Genomic DNA, 22,600 nt, shown 5'->3' on the forward strand with positions numbered 1-22,600 from the left:
ATATATATATATATATTGTCTTTTTCTTCTGCGCTACCACCTATACTACCCCAGCCACCTTGAGAACCTGGCAGTACAACACTGTAGATGTTATTGAACTTTGTATGACAAATTGCATGCTATGTTCTTCATTTGTTTGTAGCTTTGGATAAAAGCATCTTCTAAATTATTAAATGCAAATGTAATATTATCTCTTTGTTTTAAAGTTTTTTTTTTTTTTTTTTGAATGGTAAAGAAATAGGGGAGTATTAACAAGAGGACAAAATGCTAAGAAGATAGAAAATATCTTGCACTAACATGAAACAGTAATTAAAACCAAACCCCAAATCACCCTTAACTGTACATCAAATGTGGAGGGAACAATAATACAGCTGTTATCATATCCAAAATATTTTCATCCTCATAAACAATGAATAAAAAACAATAAACAATAAATGAAAGATAAAATTAAAAAACAATATCAAAATCCACAGGGCTCATGTTTTATCAGCTTATGGGGCTTAAATTACATTAGGATTTGAAGATCTGAACAGTACATTACTATCGAAGTAATTACAGAGAAAATAACAGAGAGGAGACTGCAGACCTCCCAGGTTTCCTCTGACCTACTGGACACTGATCTCTGTGTATCATAATCATCTCCACAGCAAAAATAATCTTCAAATAAAATATAATACATTCACATAATCCTGGTGTCAAATCTACAGTTTTACTTAGACATATTTTGTGTGTGAGCTTGTACGCGTGTGTTCCAGATGCAACTACATCCTTTAATCCAGAGGAAGATATTGAAAGGATATGTGCTTTATGAACAAAACAGGAAATATAATAACAATCGTAGACAGGCTGACCCTTACACAATGTTAGATGATCCTGAGTGACATTTAATATCAATTTTGTTCTGGACACATCATTTTTCCAGGGCACCAATATAATGATATTATACACGCTAAAGTGATAAAACTGCTACATAAACAAGTGTCATTACAGCACAAGATGGCAGTATAGCCAACCATTACTAGCAATGTTTAACCTATTCTAAATAAAAATGGCAGCCGGCGTACTGAGACAAGGGTTATTTTGCACCTTTAATAAATACAATAAAAAGCACACTTTCGTATACAATATCTTTGGATTTCAACAGTAGACATAATGCTAACAGTCGTCGCGCGCAGTGTTTCAGATGTGGTCTTTTCAATGCAGTACAACAGAGACGGTCACTGTCCTCTCGGTAAAAATTTCCATTTAGCCTAGCAAGCGATCGAAGGTGTCCTCCAAGAGTAAAGAAGAGTCATGCAGCATATCAACGGGATTTCTTTACTATAGGCTATATACAAGGCAAATATGTTTGCTTTTAGATCTGAATCTGGGCTGGATGATTATGTCATTGTAGCCTACTAGCCAGTGTTTAGAAGTCTTTGCTTGCATGGGATGTCTTACACCAGATAATCGTGCAATATAGGCCTAATTAGTTTCCTTGTGCCAAATGTAATAGTGTTTCTGACGGCCGACACAGCGTTGTGATCAGTGAGCTTTGAGTGCCCCCTATAGGGATGGGCGGATCGATCCTGAAGTATCGATACTTCCGATACTGATGTTACAAAAATATCGATCCTCACACAAACATATTGATTCTAACAACCACGCTGAAACCATGGTTTTGATACAGTAATATTGTAGTAGTAACCATATGGTTCATTGTGTGGTTGGGTAACTGCTTATAATATCATGGTTGAACAATAATTATTGTAGTGAAACCATGGTTAATTTTTGTAAGGGTAAACAAAACAGAAGTCTAATAATTTTCTGTTTGTGCTCACAAATGTAAAATAATATTAATAACTTCAGTTATGACTAAAAAATACATTTTTATTTACCCATCTGATCCCAGGAAATTGCAAAAAATCAATTTAATAGAAGTAGGCCTATTGGTAATGTTATCAGTATCAACAATATTGGACTTGAAATGATTGGTATCGCATCGAAAAGAAAATGTATCACCAATTCCTAGACTAAGCCTTGTTAGACAAGAATACAATAACTTGTTCATAATGCGACACTGATCACGGAAAACATTTTAAATATTTTGCTAATCTAAATTTAGCCAAACTTTGTAGGGCGGGACTTGATTTTGTCCATCGGGAATTAAATAGATTTTGAAAAGTGGTCTCAACCTGACAGGTGGTTGGAGGGGAAGGACTAATAAAGTAAAAAATATAAAAATAAGACGGTATGGTGACGTCACCTGAAAATGAGTCGTTTCAGAGACAGGACAAGACAGCATTTTGAAAAAAGAATATAAAGAGAAAAACATTTTGGAATAATGATCTCCATGTTTAGTGTGGTCCCAAGCCTCGGGACATGTGTTTGCCTCCCGACGCACTATTACCTGCTCTCCCCCGCCGCGAGGCCCCACCCGGTACGTCCAAAACGATCATCCCGTTAGTGCCCCTCACATGGAGTTTAGACGCATGGCTTGCGCTTCCCAGCCCGTCGCGTTGGCTGGCCAGGACCATCCGACTCAGCTATGCGATTCAATTCGCCCGGCTCCCGCCTCGTTTCAGCGGTATTCGCTCCGAAAACGGCAGCACTCTACGCAGGGCCGGTTCTAGACTTTGGAGGCCCTAGGCAAAATGTATGTTGGAGGCCCCCCGCCATGCCCTTCTCCCCTCCACCTTTCATAATTCACGAGTTCACACTTACATCAAATTAAATAGAGTAAAGATCATGCGTATTTGGCATGTCCAGGGGAGGGCTCCAGGCTCTGAATTTTGGCCAGATTTACACAGTATTACATTGGATTGCATTGTATTTTGGATTGTGTTGTTTACATCCAATAAGAGATTATTAAAAATCAAAGTGAGGAGATGGGGGCGGTGGAGGGATGCTGATAAACTGTCAATGAACAGAGGTAAGTCTGCAGTATATATACCTCTTATCTCGTTGATTAGGACTATCTGAATGTGCTCCTCCCGAACTTTGTTAATAAAACATCATTTAATGAAAAAGACTTGAAAACAAATGTGATTCCTAACCATTTTATTTATACAAAACCTGTTATCAGTATTTGTTTATATTTAATTAAGGTAAACAAAAAAAAAATAATCTGAAAAGTCATCTGGACCAGCACTTATTATTCTTATTCCATGGCCACCTACAGAGGCACTCTTCTGCTTTTTTTTTAAGCAAACTCATCAATAACTACTTCATAAGAAATCTGCTGTGCGAGTTCTCTGTTAATACTGATTAAAGCAAGTCCACTAAGCCGTTCCTGAGTCATTGTGGAGCGCAGGTAATTTTTTACAAGCTTCAGTTTTGAGAAACTTCTCTCGGCAGCTGCTACAGTTACTGGCAGGGTAACTGCAATTCTGAGAGCAATCCAGAGGTTTGGAAATATCTCCTGCAGTTGCTTCTGGTGAAGAAATTTCAGAAGCTCCAGGGCTGTGTTTTTTGATGTAATGGTGGAAGGTTGAGGATCTCTTCTGCCATTTCAATTCCAGAGATATCTGCATGTCCTTCTTTGCTGAGTGCCTTCTCAATGTCTTCACAGTGTTTCTTCACTGTACCTCTTGACATGGTTGCAACATCATTAAAATTCAAAAGAATACCAAAAGTGTCCCTAACATTTTCCATGGTCTGAAATATTTTGCGAGTCAGCTCCTGACTAGGGCTTGATTCAGAGGCGTTAGGAATCAAGATTCTGTTCCACAGGTTGTAATCGATTCCATCGAGGAGAATCGACTCCTTTGTAAGATTCAGTTCAACAGTTAATCATGAATTCGCCTCTATCTCTCCAACAGTGACTGGAAGTCCGATTCATTTCCACGAATCAGACTCTTTCGGACGGTTCATTTAGAACGTATTTCTTTTTTCTAACAAAAGTCTGCATTGTAGCTACATACGCTCGGATTCAAAGTGTCAGAAGCGAATTCAGTCCATCAACGGTGCTCGCGCTCTTTTGAACTGGAATTAACCGTCAAATGATCTATTTCAAAATGACGCTGATCGTTAGAATCAGTTTATTTTTTACAATACATTACAATCACTCAAAAATAGATGATACCTGAATCACAAGCTGCAATTTCTTTGCGTGCCTGCTTAGCCTTACTCTTAGCAGCCCCTGAAGGATGAGTTCGTTTCGGTGCCATCAGATAAATTTGCAGAAAAGTTGGATTTTATTCATCTACAATCTCTTCATTCATAAATTCAGAGGTTGGGAGTGACTCGCATGTAAACAGTGATATTAATTGGTTTAACTACAGGTGAATGAAAATTGTTATATCCAATGGACAAACAGCATAGTATTTTGCTGCTCTTGATTGGTGGATAAGCATGTGTATGTTTTGGAGGCCCCGCCTCCAAGGCCGAGGCCCTAGGCAACTGCCTAGTTCGCCTATAGGTAGCGCCGGCCCTGACTCTACGAGCAGACATTGCCACTCTGCTACTCAAGGACACGATAGAGCCTGTCCCTCCCACCGATTCAGGGCAAGCACGTCTTGATGCGCTCAGACAGCACCGCCACGGTAGTGTACATAAATTGCCATGGCTGCGTACGCTCCTGTCTCATGTCACAACTCGCCCACCATCTCCTCCTTTGGAGTCAGCCGCGACTCAGGTTGCTGCTCGCCACTCATATCCCTGGCGACCGCAACACGGCGGCGGACGCGCTGTCTCGACAGGTCTCGCTCAGCGGAGAGTGGAGGCTCCAACCCCAGGTGGTCCAGCTGATTTGGGGCCACTTTAGCAGGGCAAAAATAGATCTCTTTGCCTCCCAGGACAACTCCCACTGCCCGCTCTGCTACTCCCTAACGGAGGCCTCTCTCGGCACAGATGCTCTGGCACACAGCTGGTCCCGGGGGCTGCACAAGTACGCATTTCCTGGTCACCTTGGTGGCTCCTTATTGGCCTACCCGGACCTGGTTCTCAGATCTCACGCTCCTTGCGACAGTACCTCCCTGGCAAATCTCCCTGAAGAAGGACCTTCTTTCTCAGGGATGGGGCACCCTCTGGCACCCGCGTCTAAGCGGTCTACCACCTGCAGTTGTGGACATGATCAACCAAGCCAGAGCTCCCTCTACCAGGCAACTTTACGCCCTCAAGTGGCTTCTGTTCACAAATTGGTGTTCTTCCAGATCTGAAGATCCACAGAGATGTGCAGTTCAGTCAGTGCTTTTTTTCCTGCAGGAAAGGCTGGAGGGGAGGCTGTCCCCCTCAAACTTGAAGGTGTATGTCACTGCATTCGCAGCCCACCACGACGGCAAGTCCCTAGGTAAGCACGACTTGATTATCAGGTTCCTTAGAGGTGCCCGGAGGTTAAATCCTTCCCGACCAAGCCCATTCCCCTCCTGGAATCTTTCAGTGGTCCTCTCAGGCCTTCAGAGACCCCCTTCGAGCCGCTTGAGTGAGTCAAGCTCAAAGCCCTCTCCTTGAAGACGGCCCTCCTGATGGCGCTCGCTTCCATCAAGAGGGTTGGGACCTGCAAGCGTTCTCTGTCAGCGACACTTGCCTGGAGTTCGACAACCTCATGGTTGAGTCGGTCTCATCCCGTGTTTTGACAGGTCCGAGCCGGTAGAACTTGGTAATACGACCGGGTGTTCCGCTTGTACCTTGCGCCCTTCACCAAGATGATCCAGTGCGCCTTCTTTTCAAGGTGAGCCAGCAAGCTCTCGCTCCCTGGATGCTCTTCCTCTCTAGCCCTCTGGCCGCAGATTCAGCAGAGGAATTCGCCACCAGATCCACCATGAGTCGAGTGCTCTGTGTTGGGCTTGGGCTCCACAGGCATAGTTCCCGCATCAGGCAACTCCCTGTGACATATTTTCTGCGGTACGGTCCCCCCACTGGCAGGACCCGCGTCTCCCTGGGGCAGTCCTCGCTGCCCCCCGGTCGGCGTGTCTGTAGCAACTCCTCCCTTGCAGGCAGGATCTACCACTGCACCATGTCCACGGGTGGCCTGACAACCCCCGTATGTATTAGCCACAAGTTACCCAGTTTGGGTAGGTAGTGGTCTCCGCAGGGCCTTTTCCCCCTGAAAGAATAGGAAAGGATGCCTTCCCCAACACATCTATAGTGTTAAGATAGCCCCAGCCTCCTTTTAACTCTATGACGAGAAACATAGAGCGAGAAAAGGTCCCCATGCAAGTCTTGTCACCTGTTTCCGTATGGTACGGGGAAACTAAGAGCGGTATATGACACCTTTTATTGGGTGCGTTGGGGAGGGTTATCTACGACCCAGCTGCATCTAGCACGCAACAGCCTGCTTGCACCTAGCTCAGCAACCACGTAACACGGGTTAGTGCATGGCCTTTTTAAGTGGGACCCCTTGTGTCACTACAATCGACACGGTTGTGTTCCCCTTGCCAGGTCACTATCCCTACCACTGTAATGCACCGTAACCGTATTCTCGGCTCCTCAGTGAAAACCTGTCTGGCATTCACTCGCCAGCTCCCTTTATACCCGTATGTGGGGCTTGCAAATTCTGTCTGCCAACTTGACATTGGCCTCTCAAGTTCAAGTTCAGAGGTATGCAAGGCTCTCATAAGAGACCCCTTGTGTCACTACAATCGACACGACGTCTCGTTCCTTCCATCTGGGAACGGAGGTTACAACAGTAACCATGACGATTTCAATATAAAATCACATTTTAAACACACATTAATGTGATTTTGTAAATTTTGGTGCTTTTAGCCTTGACATCTTGACCGAAAATGCTAGTGCTTATGCCAAGTACAATATCATATGTCAAAACAATAGCAATATGATTTTTAACCGCTGTTTGTACTCATGCCCTCTTTCTGTCCTATTTGTGTACATTTTGATCTGTAACAGGCCTGAGCGCAAGGTACTGGAAACAGTTGGAGTATTTGAAGCAACAAAACAGCATGGCAAATATGAGACTGGGCAGGTGAGGCTTAATCTTCCACAACAACAACGTTTTCACTCAGAATGAAAAGATGTAAACAGTGCTTAGGTGATTTTAAACTGAACAGACTATGCCAATTTGAAGATGTTAAACCAAGAAAAAATAATAAAAAGATTTTAAAGAAACAACCCTAAGTATAGTTACAATATGGTGCCCTAGGTTTGTTTTGATGATCGAGACAGAGGCATGACAGTTTTATTTTACAGAATTAGTAAAATACAGCTACCCATTAACCTCTTTAGAATAAAGAAAGCTGTACTGAATAGTATCAATGGATTTGATGTATGTATATTATAAAAAACACACTCCGTTAACTTCAGAGAACAAGTCCTTGTTGCTGACCCTTATTCTATGATGCCTATCATTGTGATATTCACATTGAAATGGTTTAAACAACAAAATGTTTCTTATATTTCTAAACTGAACTTAGAAGCACAATGTACAGCATGTGCAACCAACTATGTAATTATGTTATTGTACTTGTATTCGGAAATATGAAATGATGACAATGATACCTAGGACGAGTATATAGCCCCAGTATCTGCCCGATACAAGCTAATTCAGCATTATTTGTGTAGCGATTTTATCAAGACATATTGTTTCAATCTTGTATTAATGTAAAAGACATCTGAGGCAAGGAAAAAACTCTATAAGATATTAAAAACTCCAGAAGAATTTAAGTAATAAAACCTTGGGAGGAACCAGACATATGTACATAAACTCAACAAAAAAAAAGAAATGTCCCATTTTCAGGACACTGTATTTTAAAGATAATTTTGTTAAAATCCAAATAACTTTACAGATCTTTAAACAATGTTTTCCATGCTTGTTCAATTAACCATAAACAATTAATGAACATGCACCTGCGTTAAGACACTAACAGCTTACAGACGGTAGGCAATTAAGGTCACAGTTAAAAAAAAACTTAGGACACTAAAGAGACCTTTCTACTGACTCTGAAAGCCCAGGGTTCCTGCTTAGCTGCATGAATGTGATTTAAGCATGAGGACTGCAGATTTGGCCAGGGCAATAAATTGCAACGTCCGTAATGTGAGACACCTAAGACAGCACTACAGGGAGACTGGAAGGACAAGCTGATCGTCCTCGCAGTGGCAGACCAAGTGTTACAACACCTGCACAGGATCGGTACATCCGAATATCACACCTGCGGGACAGGTACAGGAAGCAACAACAACTGCCCAAGTTACACCAGAAATGCACAATCCCTCCATCAGTGCTCAGACTGTCCGCAATAGGCTGAGAGAGGCCGGACTGAGGGCTTGTAGGCCTGTTGTAAGGCAATGACAAATCAAATAAACATAACTGGAAACACAGAATCACATTCAACTGTGCATTTATGTTTGGGTCAGTTATTCTTGCACAGCGTCTTTGGCTACAGAGGTGTAGTTCTTTTCCCCTGGCATGCTCAACTCTATGACAGAGATGTCACCCCACCAGCTGCAGAAATGTGAGTTCTCCTCCTGTCCACATATCTGTGCTACTGCTGATTTTGAAACTGGGTGGTATAGAACCTCGTCTTGTTCTTAGACAAATCTTTCAGCTAATTTTTTAATAGATCAGTCAGGTTTAATTGTTTTAGGAGGTCAAGGTAATAATGTGCTTGTGCAAAGATATATGCATGAAGAAAAATATTTTTGACACATATTTTTCCTCTCCCTTGCAGTAAATGTGAACCTTCAGGAGCTCAAGAGTATAAGGAGGTGAAAGGCAAACCCACACATACTATCAGATCCTCATAAACACCAGAATTTGTCCACATATAGTGAGTATATGCTCGAACAGTCTCTGCTTGACGGTGACTCCAGAAGACTTGGAATATAGCGCACAAGTTGTATTGACTATTTTTATGCTACCTTCATTGTGTTTTTTGTCTCTGTCATTTTATGCCATTGCATTTTTTTGTATTTTGCCTAAAAGAGCAGCTCAGAGATTCTTTAAAAATGTCCTTTTGTGTTTTATTGTAAAAAGGTCAACATGAAACCAACAAGGAAGTTGCTTTTTGAAAGAGAACTTGAAAGTGTTCTCTTATTTTTTTGGCAGTCTCAGAGGTCACAAACAGAGGCTGTCACGTTTCTGGCTAGCCATGATGATATCAGGGCCCTCTATGCTATTCCAGGTCATTTTTATAAATCATTTTAATTTAATGTAAGTTTTGCTTTATGGGCCAGAATGTTTCATTTTTCAAAGTGTTTGGATCAATCAAAAATGGACATTTGTTCTCAGCTGACTCCGTTTTTGCAGGTCTGGACTATGTAAGCCATGAAGACATTTTTCCTTATAACTCAACAGACCAAATGCCAATTCAGCATGAACTGTTTGAGAGATTCCTCAAGTTCAACCCATCCAAAGGTTGGAGTTTTTTTTAAAGTTTTCCCCCTGAAATCAACATTCTTCTGTAGTACGAGTAATACATTGTGAGAGTTTGTGTAATCTTGCATAATAACCTGTCCTCAGTGCCACCATTTATACCCAGAGACACACTTCGCGCATGACAGGAAAAAAAACACCCTTGGCTGGAGCTGTCTGATGTTCACCGCGAGACCACAGAAAATATGAGTCACAGTTATCCTGTTTTACATGGGCATGCAGGTATGTAACTGACAGAATCAATTACACTGAATATTTAATGTGTGTTTATTTATAAAAAATATTTATGCTATTTTAAAGGAATAAGTGCTACAGTAAAAACCTTTTAATTGTACAGTATGTTAACTTACATTGTAAGGACATTCCATACAATGTTTGTGTGAAATGCTGTAAATCGGTTTAGTTTAAAAAAAATGTTTTGCATTAGCATACAATTATAGCATATATATAATTCATATAAAATAGTGAACATTTATATTATTTTCAACATGTCAAAACATTTACTGTAAATTATTATTCAAATAGCTTTTTGTAAAATACCAGTCACCTTGAGAAACGGTAACATTCCTAGAAGTTTAATGCATCAGATTTGATTATATTTTATTTGAATAGTTATGTTTCTTCTTAATTCTATACATTATTGTATTGTGTGCTACATTTCTACTGTTTAGTTCATGTTTCTTTTATCATTGTACCCTGTCTTTGTGTGCTTGACACAAATTAATGAACTTTCAAGCTGTTTAATAGCTTTTGTTCATGGAAAGGCCAATGTTCACAATGATTACAATTTTAATTGATTCATATAGATAACAAAGAAAAGTAAAACATTTACAAAGAATCAACATTTATCCCCCACTATTACCCCTCCCCATACCAATCCCCAACCCCACCCTGACCCTCAACAACATCCCTGTGTTCACACATGATTATAGACACTCACATAAAATAATAATAATCACACACATTTAAAACTAAGCTTCTCTGTCCACTGCCCTCCCCGAGAACCCTCCAAAAACACCAAATAGCTGGCCCATTTCCCATCAAACGAATCCCAATTCCCCAGCCTTCTACATAACAATTTCTCAAAAGCAACCACCCTCCCCATCTATGTGCACCATTCTTGAAATGAGGGCACTCCAGCTGACTTCCATCCTCTTAAAACAATTTGTCTGACGATCATAACACTGGTTTGTCAAGAGTCGGTCTCAAATCTGGGTCTCTGGTGAGGGAGTGGCACTGACTATCCACACAGCACTTAAGATGAGCCAAAATGTTTTATAATAAAAAGTAATGTCTCAAAAGAATCAACTTGGCACCAGGGAAAAAACTTAGAATACAAATCTTCTGAATCCAATGAAGGAAACATCCAAAACAAAGCTCAGTAAGTTCAGTAAGTCCAGCAAGGGGAAAAAAAACTTAGAATTTACTCCTCCTAGTTACAGGGCAGGCTGAGAGAGTAACACAAGGGACTGGTGGCTAGCACATTCGAAAACCAAGTGACAAACAAGGGAACTGAGGTAACTTAAATACATAGTACCAAACAAGACACAGGTGAAAACAATGATGTTAAAAATTGCGGGAAAACAGGACACAAAAACAGAGAACTAGGGACATCTAGTGGGCAAAAATGGGAATTACAGCTAAATACATGACAGGACCCCCCCCACTAGGAACGGCTCCTGACGTTCCCCACAGGACAACCCGGTCTGCGAGCGCGGAACTCTCGAATCAACTCAGGGTCGAGGATGTTTCTGGCAGGAACCCAGGAGGGCTCCTCAGGACCGTAGCCCTCCCAATCCACCAGATACTGCAAGGACCGTTGTACCCGATGGGAGTCCAGTATCCGATGGACTGTGTAGGCTGGCCAGCAGTTCCTCTTGATCCATGATCCGTTTCTCATGTCTCTGCACACTTGCTTCGAGCCTGTTGGAGTACTTGGAAGTGGTTGTCTCTGGATCCATGTTGATTGGTTGGTTTTCCTGTCAAGAGCCGGTCTCGAACCCGGGTCTCTGGTGAGGGAGTGGCACTGACTATATATACAAATCTTCTGAATCCAATGAAGAGGACCCAATTTTTTGTTTATCCCCATTATTGATGACCACACCATCACCTAAAATACAGAGTTTGGGGCAAAATGACATTTGAGTGCCCAATGCATCACACATAAAACTTTGAACATTTAATTAAATTCTAAACACCACCAAAAACATGGGTCGTGTCACCATCTAATTGGCATCGCCAGCAGGTGGGTGTGGCTTTAAGACCAAGCCTGGGGGGGGGGGATTTTATCAATGTAAAATCTTGAATTGGATAAGGCGAACTTATACAATCTTTAGATGCAGACTTGTTTTTAGAACCCTAGCCCACACTCAGAAGTTAAAGACTCCCAGACTCTAAATTAGCAGGGAGTAATACACTGTTGCCTCATTAACATTTCCAAAATCAGTAATCACCACTCCCAGAGTATCTGCCGCTTTAGGGGGATGTATGCTTTTCCCACAAATATTACAGAGCAGGTGGCACAGCTGTAAATCCCTAAAGAACTTCGATCAGGGAATCCCAAAATGTTGAACCAAATTTTCAAAGGATCTCAACACTCCACTCTCATATAAGACACAAAGTGTATTAACTTCCCTCACAATCCACTCTGACCAGCAGAAAAGGGACTTATTAATACATAATTTTGGGTTCAGCCATATGGTCGAGGCAACATTTAAATAAATGTCTGAATTAAACACTCAACACTTTTGTCAATACCGAGTGCATATGTGAGATAACGGGGTGTAACTTCTCTGGTTAGTTTTATTGAAAGGCTTTGCAATGGCAAAATCGGGGCAAGAACTACCTGTTCATTACAAAATCAGGGAGGGGCTCTCTCAGGTGGAAGTGACCCATGTCTGAGACCGGATGCATAATAATAAAACAAAATCTTGGGTTGGCCTAGCCCACCCTTGTCAATTGGCCTATGCAACTTGCTGAAATGTTATCTGGGACATTTACCATTCCAAATGAAGGACTTCGCTATGCTATCAAATTGCTTGAAATAAGAGCGGGAGAGACTGTAGCAGGTAGTTGAATTTTGGAAAACAATTAATTTTAATAACATTAACATTCCCAATCATAGATAAATGTAATGAAGCCCACCTGCCCACATCGCTCGGAAACTTTTTTAAAGGGTCAAAATGAAGTCTAACTAAATCACACAAATTTGTTGGTAATCCTCCTTTCTTATCACAGCTGCTAATGGTTCCAGGGCAAGACAGAACAATAATGGGGAAAGAGGGCAACCATGCCGGGTGCCCCTACCCAGAGTAACATCTGAAATTAATCAATTCGTTTGTACCACCGCTACCGGGTGTCTATAAAGTAACTTAATCAAACCAATAAAAGTATTTCCAAACCAGTACATTTCCAAAATCTTAAAAAGAGAATCCCATTTTACCATATCAAAGTCTTTTTACCATCAAGTGAGATGGCAGCAACTGGAGTCTGATCATTCACCACTTACCACGCTATTGATGAAACGCCTAATGTTAAAAGAAGAGCTAAGGCCCTGAATAAACCCCACCTGATCTATGTGTATAAGAGTTGTCATCGCTTTACTTAATCGGTTAGCCAAAATTTTGGACAATATTTTAACATCTAGTTGGATCAGGAAAATTGGATGGTAACTCTTACACTTGCTTGGATCTTTGTCCTATTTAAGAATCAGACTGATCTAGGCTTGCGTCATGGTTGGCGGAAGCTTTCCATTCTTTAATGATTCCGTATAAACTTCTAGCAAAAGTGGAGCTAGTTCTGTAGCATAAGATCTAAAAAACTCAGCGGCAAAGCCATCTTGCCCCGGAGCCTTGCCTGTAGGCAAGGCCTTAATTACCTCGCCAAGCTCCTCCAAGTTTATCTAAGAATCAAGATAATTGTTTTGCTCAGTTGTCAGTTTAGGAAGTTCTAATGGTAACACAAAGTTTCTAATATCCTCATCAGTAGACGAAGACATGGAACTATATAGATCAAGATAGAATTCTTTAAAAGCATTATTAATATCAATGGCTGAGGTAAATATTTCACCACTAGCAGATTTAATTGAGGGAATGGTGGATAAAGACTCTCTCTGTCAAAGTATGACTGTGTTGCCCTGAATAGCCAAAACTCCACCTCCCATCCCTTCAAGATCTGTATAAAAGCACTGATCATCAGCATTAGGTGCATAATTCTAAATAATCAATAATGGCTCTTCCTAATTTATCTTTAATCTGTTTGAGACATTTGAATTGTAGATGCTTACTTATCAGTGTAATGATTCCCCATCTCTAGAGCCAGCACTAAAGAAAACCTGTCCACCCCATTTCTTCCCAAATTTTTCAGCTTCCTGCAGGGAAAGATGCATATCTTGTGTTATTTGTCGGGAGTTGGGACTCGGAAATAAAGAACGTTTATTACCATGGATGCATCAAACACAATCTCAGATTAGCAGGTAAAAGTGCACAGTGAGCAATGAGCCTAAATAGCACAATACATAGATCTTCAAATGATAAAATCACATTAAAGTCAAACAAAAATAATGTCTGTCACTGCCTGCTACAAAGTAGGCCTATTCTTAATCAATAGAAAATGTGTTCCATGAGGTAGCAAACGCTACGGTTTAAAGGACTTCTTCGGGATGCTTTGATTTTTAAATGATTCAGCATTTAACTTGTGGAAAGGCGGAAAACACACCATTTATCAAGCGCTGAAACTTTGCCAGGTGAAAAACAATCTGGAACCATGTGTAACAGTCACATTAAGTCATCTTTGCAAACTTCATCAGAATGTCGATTTGTGACACCAGCGCTGAAAAAGCTTGATGCAGCTCAACAAATGGTGAAACAGAACACGGGTGTCTCGATGCATTAATAAATATTGTAAAAGTTTTTAAGTTAAAAGTGTCTAAAAAATGCAAAGGCCCTGCACAACGAATCTAAAAACAGAACGCTGGTGTCTTGAGATGCATTTATAAGTATACAAATTATTTTAATCTTAACAGTAAGTTGTGGCACAACGATCAAAGACGTGTGTGTTCGATCAGTCCAGTGTGTGTTTACATGGCCTCGATGCACGTGTGAACACCCTGTAACTCGCCCTATAGCCTACTTGGAAAAACTGGCCCAAAACCTGTAGATTTGTTGGGTACCGTTGGACTCCGATCGGGTTGAAGACCTCGTAACATGTGCAGAATAACTGAAAAGTGTTTTTGGTATTTGAATACCATGCACATACCTATTATTAATGATTTTGAATTGGTTCATAATTTAAAAGTACATTGGCCTTTAATTGTCCATGTAAGACATTGCTCCAAACATTTCTTCCATCAATTTGAAAAATCCAACCAAATCTGGCAAGCGTCCTGTGTAGTACATAAAGGTGAACTTAGTCACGTGATATGTCATGGGGGGGCCTCTCAGTTCTTAATCCGCCCTTGGTCATATGACCATAAAGGAGCCTAATTATACATGATCCTTAACACGACTAGTCAACTACTCGCTCAAACAACCGACCAGCTAGTCGATTATGAAAACTGATGGATTTGCATATCCCAAATTTGTTTAGCATGCTTGTCCTTCTGGACTGCATATTTTGATTTAGACATCTGAGATATAACAATGGATTATTCACCCAAGCAAGTTTTTTTGTACAGTCCAGCCTAGAATGTACATTCTTTCAGGCCATAAAGCTGAGATTAATAATAGTAGTACTAACATTTTTAATAAATGTAAAATGATTGTCAATTTTATTGTGAATTTTATTTAAACATTTTGTATCATTTTGGCATGTATTATGCAGAATAAAATTCTGTTCTACACTGTTGAAATGTCTTTTCAACTTCTCAAGAGCTCAAACAAATATTTGTAAGATATAGGCACTTTAAATTGTTACTGATACATAGTTGTTTTAAAGTTTTTAGTTTACATTCCTTCTTTTTTGTTAATTTTCAGGAAGCACAGAATTCACATGTTTACTGGGTAAGTGACTACACTCCGATGTTATGGTTAAATCTGCATACAGTTACACTGTCAGAGTCTGTTTGTGATGTGAATACATATCTGATGGTTTAGGCACAGCTGTGAAGTGGACTCATGTTTATCAAACATGCCAAAAATGTATTATTGCGTCACTGGCTTTAATTTCCCCGTGACATACTTCACTTTCTTTTGGATGCTTGTCTACCTATATCCACATTTTATAAAATAACTATTTATTTTTTCTTTTTTTCTTTCTTTTCTTTATTTATTAGGGACCATGCACAAACATAAATATTACAATTTGATGCATTGTACCAGAGTTAGCCACAGGCTAATTTACATCTGCAGTCCCCATTGTATATAAAGCTGTTTTTCACCCATAAATATTTGTGTGAGAGTGAGTGTATGTCACCATTCATTTGTTTTGATATGTCAGTGGCGGTACTGTATTCGTCTGGAGAATCTGGGGAATGAGGTGGTGCAGCTGAGAGAGACACTGGAGGATCTTTAGTTTGTCTGGCACTTTAGAGAGCTTCAGGGGCAGAGGAGTCGTAGGACGGGTGAGTGTCACAAACACACATGTAATAAATCATATGGCAACATTCTTCAATAAATTGTTCTAAGACGTTAACCAAGATGACCAGCTCTACAAGAAATATTACAAACTTTGATTTGAAACAAAAATGTATTTGAAGATGAGACAAGGGTACATGACCGCATGTGCTTAACTTGTTTTAGGAGGGAATGAACAATGTATGCCATGAAGCATTGCAAATTATGTAATTAAATCAAAATTATAGTACAATGTAAAACTAATGACTTTTAGTCATTGAATATGTTTATATCAATATATTACGATATTTACAAATATAAGTGTTTTGAGACTGTAAGGAGAATGATTAGATTACATCATCTGCAATGCTTTATTGGAGTGTGTGTGAACTGCTGAGGTCTTTTTAATTAATTTCCATCTCCAGAAATGGTGACATCACTGATTGGTTGATTTCTCTTCAGCATTATGTGTAGTGTAGTTCTACACTGGGCATTTGGCTATTAAACAAGTTGAAATCTTGTGTAATTACTTGTTGATTCAATAGAAGCATATATTATACGTTTATCTCTCAGCACATAGTTGTTTTTTCTATACATTACTGCTTACTACTGTTAAAATCGAATGAAATTAGCCACAGACCACAATATTCATTGGTTAGAATAAATTCTGTCAATTGTTTGGATGTGTGATAGGAGCCAGTGTTGTCCAAAGAACAGCCTGCGTTCCAGTACAGTAGTCATGTCTCCTTGCAGGCCCCCAGTGGACATATGTGGTGAGTGCACACATGCAAACACAGTCCATCCAATTATTCTCATATACGGATTCATACATATCACTTGGCTGATTTGGTAGCAGAGCACTGAGAATTACATGAGTAGTGAATCTATTACATTTATTGTATTATTTAATGTAGATCAGGCAAGAGATAGTTAGGTTGAAGAAAATATATACTAAGTACATTAAAGTTTGTCTCAAAACAAAGTCATGCAGTCTGTATCATCATGCAGTTTGAACACGCATTGAACCCCTTTACATCTGTATTTAGTGCTGACAACTTCTCGAGTGCCAACTTTAAAAGCACGTCTTGAGACACCTGCGTTCAGCTTGTCACTGCGTCTAGATTTTTGCCACTAAAACGCATTCAGTATAAACCAGTGGTCTGCACCCCCCCTTAGGGCGGCATCATAATTCACGAGGTGGGATTGGGGGGGTTGTCAAAGATCCATAAAATGCACTATACCACCATCATCCTTGTCTAACTCAACGTGATATAGGCAAAATCTCAGCATAAAAATATATTTTTTTAAAATTGTCCAAAGACAGACACCCTGTAAACTGTAGCAAATTGTACACTTTATTAAATGTACAATCTACCAACCAGTGCATCTAGGCACAACTGCGTGAGGATGTAGCACACCAAACATACAGTGCATCCGGAAAGTATTCACAGCGCTTCACTTTTTCCACTTTTATTTTGTTATGTTACAGCCTTATTCCACAATGGATTAAATTCATTATTTTCCTCAAAATTCTACAAACAATACCCCATAATGACAACGTGAATAAGTTTGTTTGAAATCTTTGAACATTTATTAAAAATAAAAAACGAAAAAAATCACATGTACATAAGTATTCACAGCCTTTTCCATGACACTCAAAATTGAGCTCAGGTGCATCCTATTTCCACTGATCATCCTTGAGATGTTTCTACAACTTGATTGGAGTCCACCTGTGGTAAGTTCAGTTGATTGGACATGATTTGGAAAGGCACACACCTGTAAGGTCTCACAGTTAACAGCGCATGTCAGAGCACAAACCAAGCCATGAAGTCCAAAGAATTGTCTGAAGACCTCCGAGACAGGATTGTATCGAGGCACAGATCTGGGGAAGCGTACAGAAAGATTTCTGCAACATTGAAGGTCCCAATGAGAACAGTGGCCTCCATCATCTGTAAATGGAAGAAGTTTGGAACCACAAGGACTCTTCCTAGAGCTGGCCGCCTGGCCAAACTGAGCGATCGGGGAGAAGGGCCTTAGTCAGGGAGGTGATCAAGAACCTGATGGTCACTCTGACAGAGCTCCAGCATTTCTCTGTGGAGAGAGGAGAAGCTTCCAGAAGAACAACCATCTCTGCAGCACTCCACCAATCAGGCCTGTATGGTAGAGTGGCCAGACAGAAGCCGCTCCTCAGTAATATGCACATGACAGCCCGCCTGGAGTTTGCCAAAAGGCACCTGAAGACTCTCAGACCATGAGAAACAAAATTCTCTGGTCTGATGAAACAAAGATTGAACTCTTTGGCCTGAATGGCAAGCGTCATGTCTAGAGGAAACCAGGCACCACTCATCACCTGGACAATACCATCCCTACAGTGAAGCATGGTGGTGGCAGCATCATGCTGTGGGGATGTTTTTCAGCGGCAGGAACTGGAAGACTAGTCCTGATCTAGGGAAAGATGAATGCAGCAATGTACAGAGATATCCTTGTTGAAAATGGAGACCTCAGACTGGGGCGAAAGTTAATCTTCCAACAGGACAACGACACATCTCTGGAGAGATCTGAAAATGGCTGGGCACCGACGCTCGCCATCCAACCAGGTGGAGCTTGAGAGGTACTGCAAAGAAGATTGAGAGAAAACTGCCCAAGAATAGGTGTGCCAATCTTGTAGCATCATACTCAAAAAGACTTGAGGCTGTAATTGGTGCCAAAGGTGCTTCAACAAAGTATTGAGCAAAGGCTGTGAATACTTTTATATAAGTATAACATTTTATTTATATTGAATATTTTATTTTTGATAAATTTGGAAAGATTTCAAACAAACTTTCACATTGTCATTATGATGTATTGTTTGTAGAATTTTAGGAAAATAATTAATTTAATCCATTTTGGAATAAGGCTGTAACGTAACAAAATGTGGGAAAAGTGAAGCGCTATGAATAATTTCCGGATGCACTGTATTCTGCATCTAAAAGAGGTGCGCTGACTGTTACGTTGCCAAGTGCTTGTGAGTTTATATTTCTTTCATGGAATTCATGGAAATTCTGCAACATCATACCCAGTCACTGCAAGACAGCAAAATGCAATTAAAATTGTATACCTTGTTGACATGTTCACACTATATAATGAGACCATAATGTGACCAACCCCTAGAAATGTTCAAGAATTGTGTCTGCCATGGTTATGTAAGGTCCTGCTGCTGCCAAAATTAATTATATTAAAATCATCATAATCTATCGACAACCACTCGAAACTCTACAGGATTCCATTCCTTGAACGTTATTCAATGACCCGATACCTGCATTTGTAGAACTCGAGTCTGATGAAATCAACAGTTTTCCTGAGCAGCCAGGAAAACTGTGCCATAAGGATTCTAATTGCCTGTTTTCTGTTTCTGGTCTCAAGACGCAATGTAAAGCTAACCTAAACGAGTGATCCAGATGGAGAACAATAACCATTTAAGTGTTATTTCCAGTAAAAGTTTTACCTTGTGCACTTGCTGACTGTCATAACTCACAGTCTCACAGAAGACAACGTAACTGACCTCGGACAATCACTGCATGTCATCTACTCAGGTAAGGCACTATCAAAAAAAATCTCTACTCTTTGAAGTGTTGCTGCTATAGAGCCACATGTTTTTTAACAACTTCTACAAATGTAATACTGTACCCGCTGAGAATAAACGCTGATGCAGGTGAAAACAGTGGTGACCGGAAATTGAAAATGGGCGATCCATGGAACACTTCTGCATTCAGGAAAAACTTATCGCACATGCGCCTGTGTATGAGCGCACAGTTATATGGAGTATAATTTGACTGGCTTGTGTTCGGCTGTATGCAGATGCTGAGCGTTCTCATCAAAATGGAAGTATACGTAGGGCTTTAGTTACTGTTCCTGATGCAGACAAGCTTTCCTTCAGGCATCTCTTCTGCCGCAAAGCATGGAGGAGCGATTGCAATGGTTAAATTACCTCAGCAATTATTAACTAACATTTGTCAACTGACATATATATTGAAAATTTGATGATCACTGATGTCTTGTTTGTTGTCTGTTGTCACACTAGCTGATTTGTCCAGCGATTTTCATGTGTGAGCTTCATTTACATAATTGCTGGCTAGAAGGTAAGAAATGGAGCGTGCAAAAGTGTCTGCCAGCGGGAGATTGTTAATCCCTTGACTGCCAGGACTCCCTGCCTCTTGTGTTCTCATCAAGTGACCAATGAGCTTCTTCTTTTACTGAAAAACTGACAAGACGCCATGTTGATCTGATCATTTTCATCAGCAATTGTACTCCGTTGCATATCATCACAAATGCAGATTGTAATCTATTGTGATTCTGTAATCAATACTTTTTCCTGGGGTTTTCCTACACTAAAATGCATACTGAAATCAGAAAGTGGAGTCAGGGAGAGTCGTTATGTCTGTCACCCCTCCACCATTTTGTATCGGCATGTGTGACATACTAAAGAGAGCGAGATCTCAGCAAAACAGTCAGCAATTGTGACACCCCCAGCCTAAATCGAGTTGTGTGGAGTCTGCTGGTGTGGCACTGGCTTTAATTAAAATAATGTCTTTTAAATTATAATATTTTAATATAATTTGAATTTTGGTAAAATTAGATATTATTTAAGTGAAAATTTCAAATGTATTTTCTCAGCCCTATTGACAGCTTTACTTGGGAGTGTTTTCTTTACATTCAGTGATTTAAGAGCTGATTTGAGTTTTCACTCTCTTCTAAAACTCTCATCTGAGACAGTGAATGTAGACATATGATGGCTACTGGTTACTACAGTGGTTGCAGAGGGACTAAACCTATAACTAGAATGTGATGAAATATATCAAATGTTATGTAAAGGATACAGATGCAAACAGAGAGGTTTACTACAGGGATTTTGTTTATCATATATGAGGCATTTGTCACTATTGTTTGGCATTTACCCCCTGAGCCCAGGTTAATTTCTGCCCCTGGTGTACATACATGTTAGTCTGTGACAGCATGTCCATATTTGTGCATTTGTCAGCATGTTAGTTTGTCTATAGCTGTGGCTCCCAACCTGGGGCGCCAGAGTTCACAGGGTGGGGGTGCGGAACCTCATGCACTTTGAGTCGTTCAAAGATCCATAATAGGCACAAAAGCATTAAGACAGCATGTCAGCTTCCTCATCTAACTTAATGTGATATAGGAAAAAAACATTTCAAACATTCCTATATGGAGTATATGACCTCAGCAATTATTAATTTATTAAATAACACATTTGTCATTCCCAATATAGATACATGGACATTTCACCCCACGCTTCCTGTAGCACTTGCCATAGATGTGGCTGTCTTGTCGGGCACTTCTCTTACACACCTTACAGTCTAGCTGATTCCACAAAAACTCAATGGGTTTAAGATCCATAACACTCTTTTCCAATTATCTGTTGTCCAATGTCTGTTTCTTTGCCCACTTTACCCTTTTCTTTTTCTGTTTCAAAAGTGGCTTTTTCTTTGCAATTCTTCTCATAAGTCCTGCATCCCTGAGTCTCTTTACTGTTGTACATGAAACTGGTGTTGAGCGGGTAGAATTAAATGAAGCTGTCAGCTGAGGACATGTGAGGCGTCTATTTCTCAAACTAGAGGCTCTGATGTACTTATCCTCTTGTTTAGTTGCACATCTGGCCTTCAACATCTCTTTCTGTCCTTGTTAGAACCAGTTGTCCTTTGTCTTTGACGACTGTAATGTACACCTTTATGTGAAATCTTCAGTTTTTGTCAACTTCAAGCATTGTATAGCCTTCATTTCTCAAAACAATGATTGACTGATGAGTTTCTTTTTTTTACCATTTCTACCTAATATTTACCTTATGACATGCCAGTCTATTTCATACTGTGACATCTGTAAAACAAAGACAATGTTAAGCTTCATTTAACAAACCAAATAGCTTTCAACTGTGTTTGATATAATGGTGATAATGATTGGGAAATAAGTGATTTTCTAGTATCAAATTAGCAATTTAACATGATTACTAAAGGATAAGGTGTTTGAGTGATGGCTGCTGGAAATGGGTCCGGTCTAGATTTGAACAAAAATGACTTTTTTCAAATAGTGATGGTGCTGTTTTTTTTACATCAGTAATGTCCTGACTATACTTTGTGATCAGTTGAATTAAGTGAATTAAAGTACCCATTTCCTTCCGAAACAACAACATCTGGACATTATTCCTATATATATATATATATATATGTAAAGAAGTTTTACTTACAAGAAGACCACTTGTCTATAGCATGAGTGTGCTGGGAAGGAGGCGCTGGCTCTCTTACAGTGCATATCCTTGTGTCTCTGACTGCTTGCAGGGGCTCCTACCGGCTTGAGCAGACCAACGGTACCGTCTTCGGTGTGCGCATCCCTCTTTTCTCTCTTGAGAGCAAGAAGGACGATACTCCCATCAGCATCCTGCCTGGTCCCTTCAATTCCCTGGCTTAAGAGCTCTAGATCCCCTTCTCTGCTCGCCTTGCACATCGGCATCACATTATCTCTGATCACCCCATCTTTAATTCCTCATCATACTTATGTTTATGAAATTTTAAAAGTAGGGTTGCTAATCCGTTTTAATAACTGCGAGGAATATGAATAGTGTTGGTTGATGACTATAATTCAACCTTAGTACATTTTGTATGATCAGGGTCTTTGCTGGTCTAAACTTTTCTCTCTACTCCAAATGTATGTTGAAGAACTCTGCACCCACTAATTATAAACATTTGTA

At 40.1% G+C, this 22,600-nt stretch overlaps 1 pseudogene; it reads left to right on the top strand.

Moving 5' to 3' along the window:
• The first annotated feature begins 1,048 nt into the window (after positions 1-1,048).
• On the top strand, positions 1,049-22,326 carry LOC127631498 (polymerase delta-interacting protein 2-like; annotated as a pseudogene).
• Positions 22,327-22,600: the final 274 nt, after the last annotated feature.

This window comes from Xyrauchen texanus, chromosome 3, assembly GCF_025860055.1.
Source record: "Xyrauchen texanus isolate HMW12.3.18 chromosome 3, RBS_HiC_50CHRs, whole genome shotgun sequence".
NCBI lineage: Eukaryota > Metazoa > Chordata > Actinopteri > Cypriniformes > Catostomidae > Xyrauchen > Xyrauchen texanus.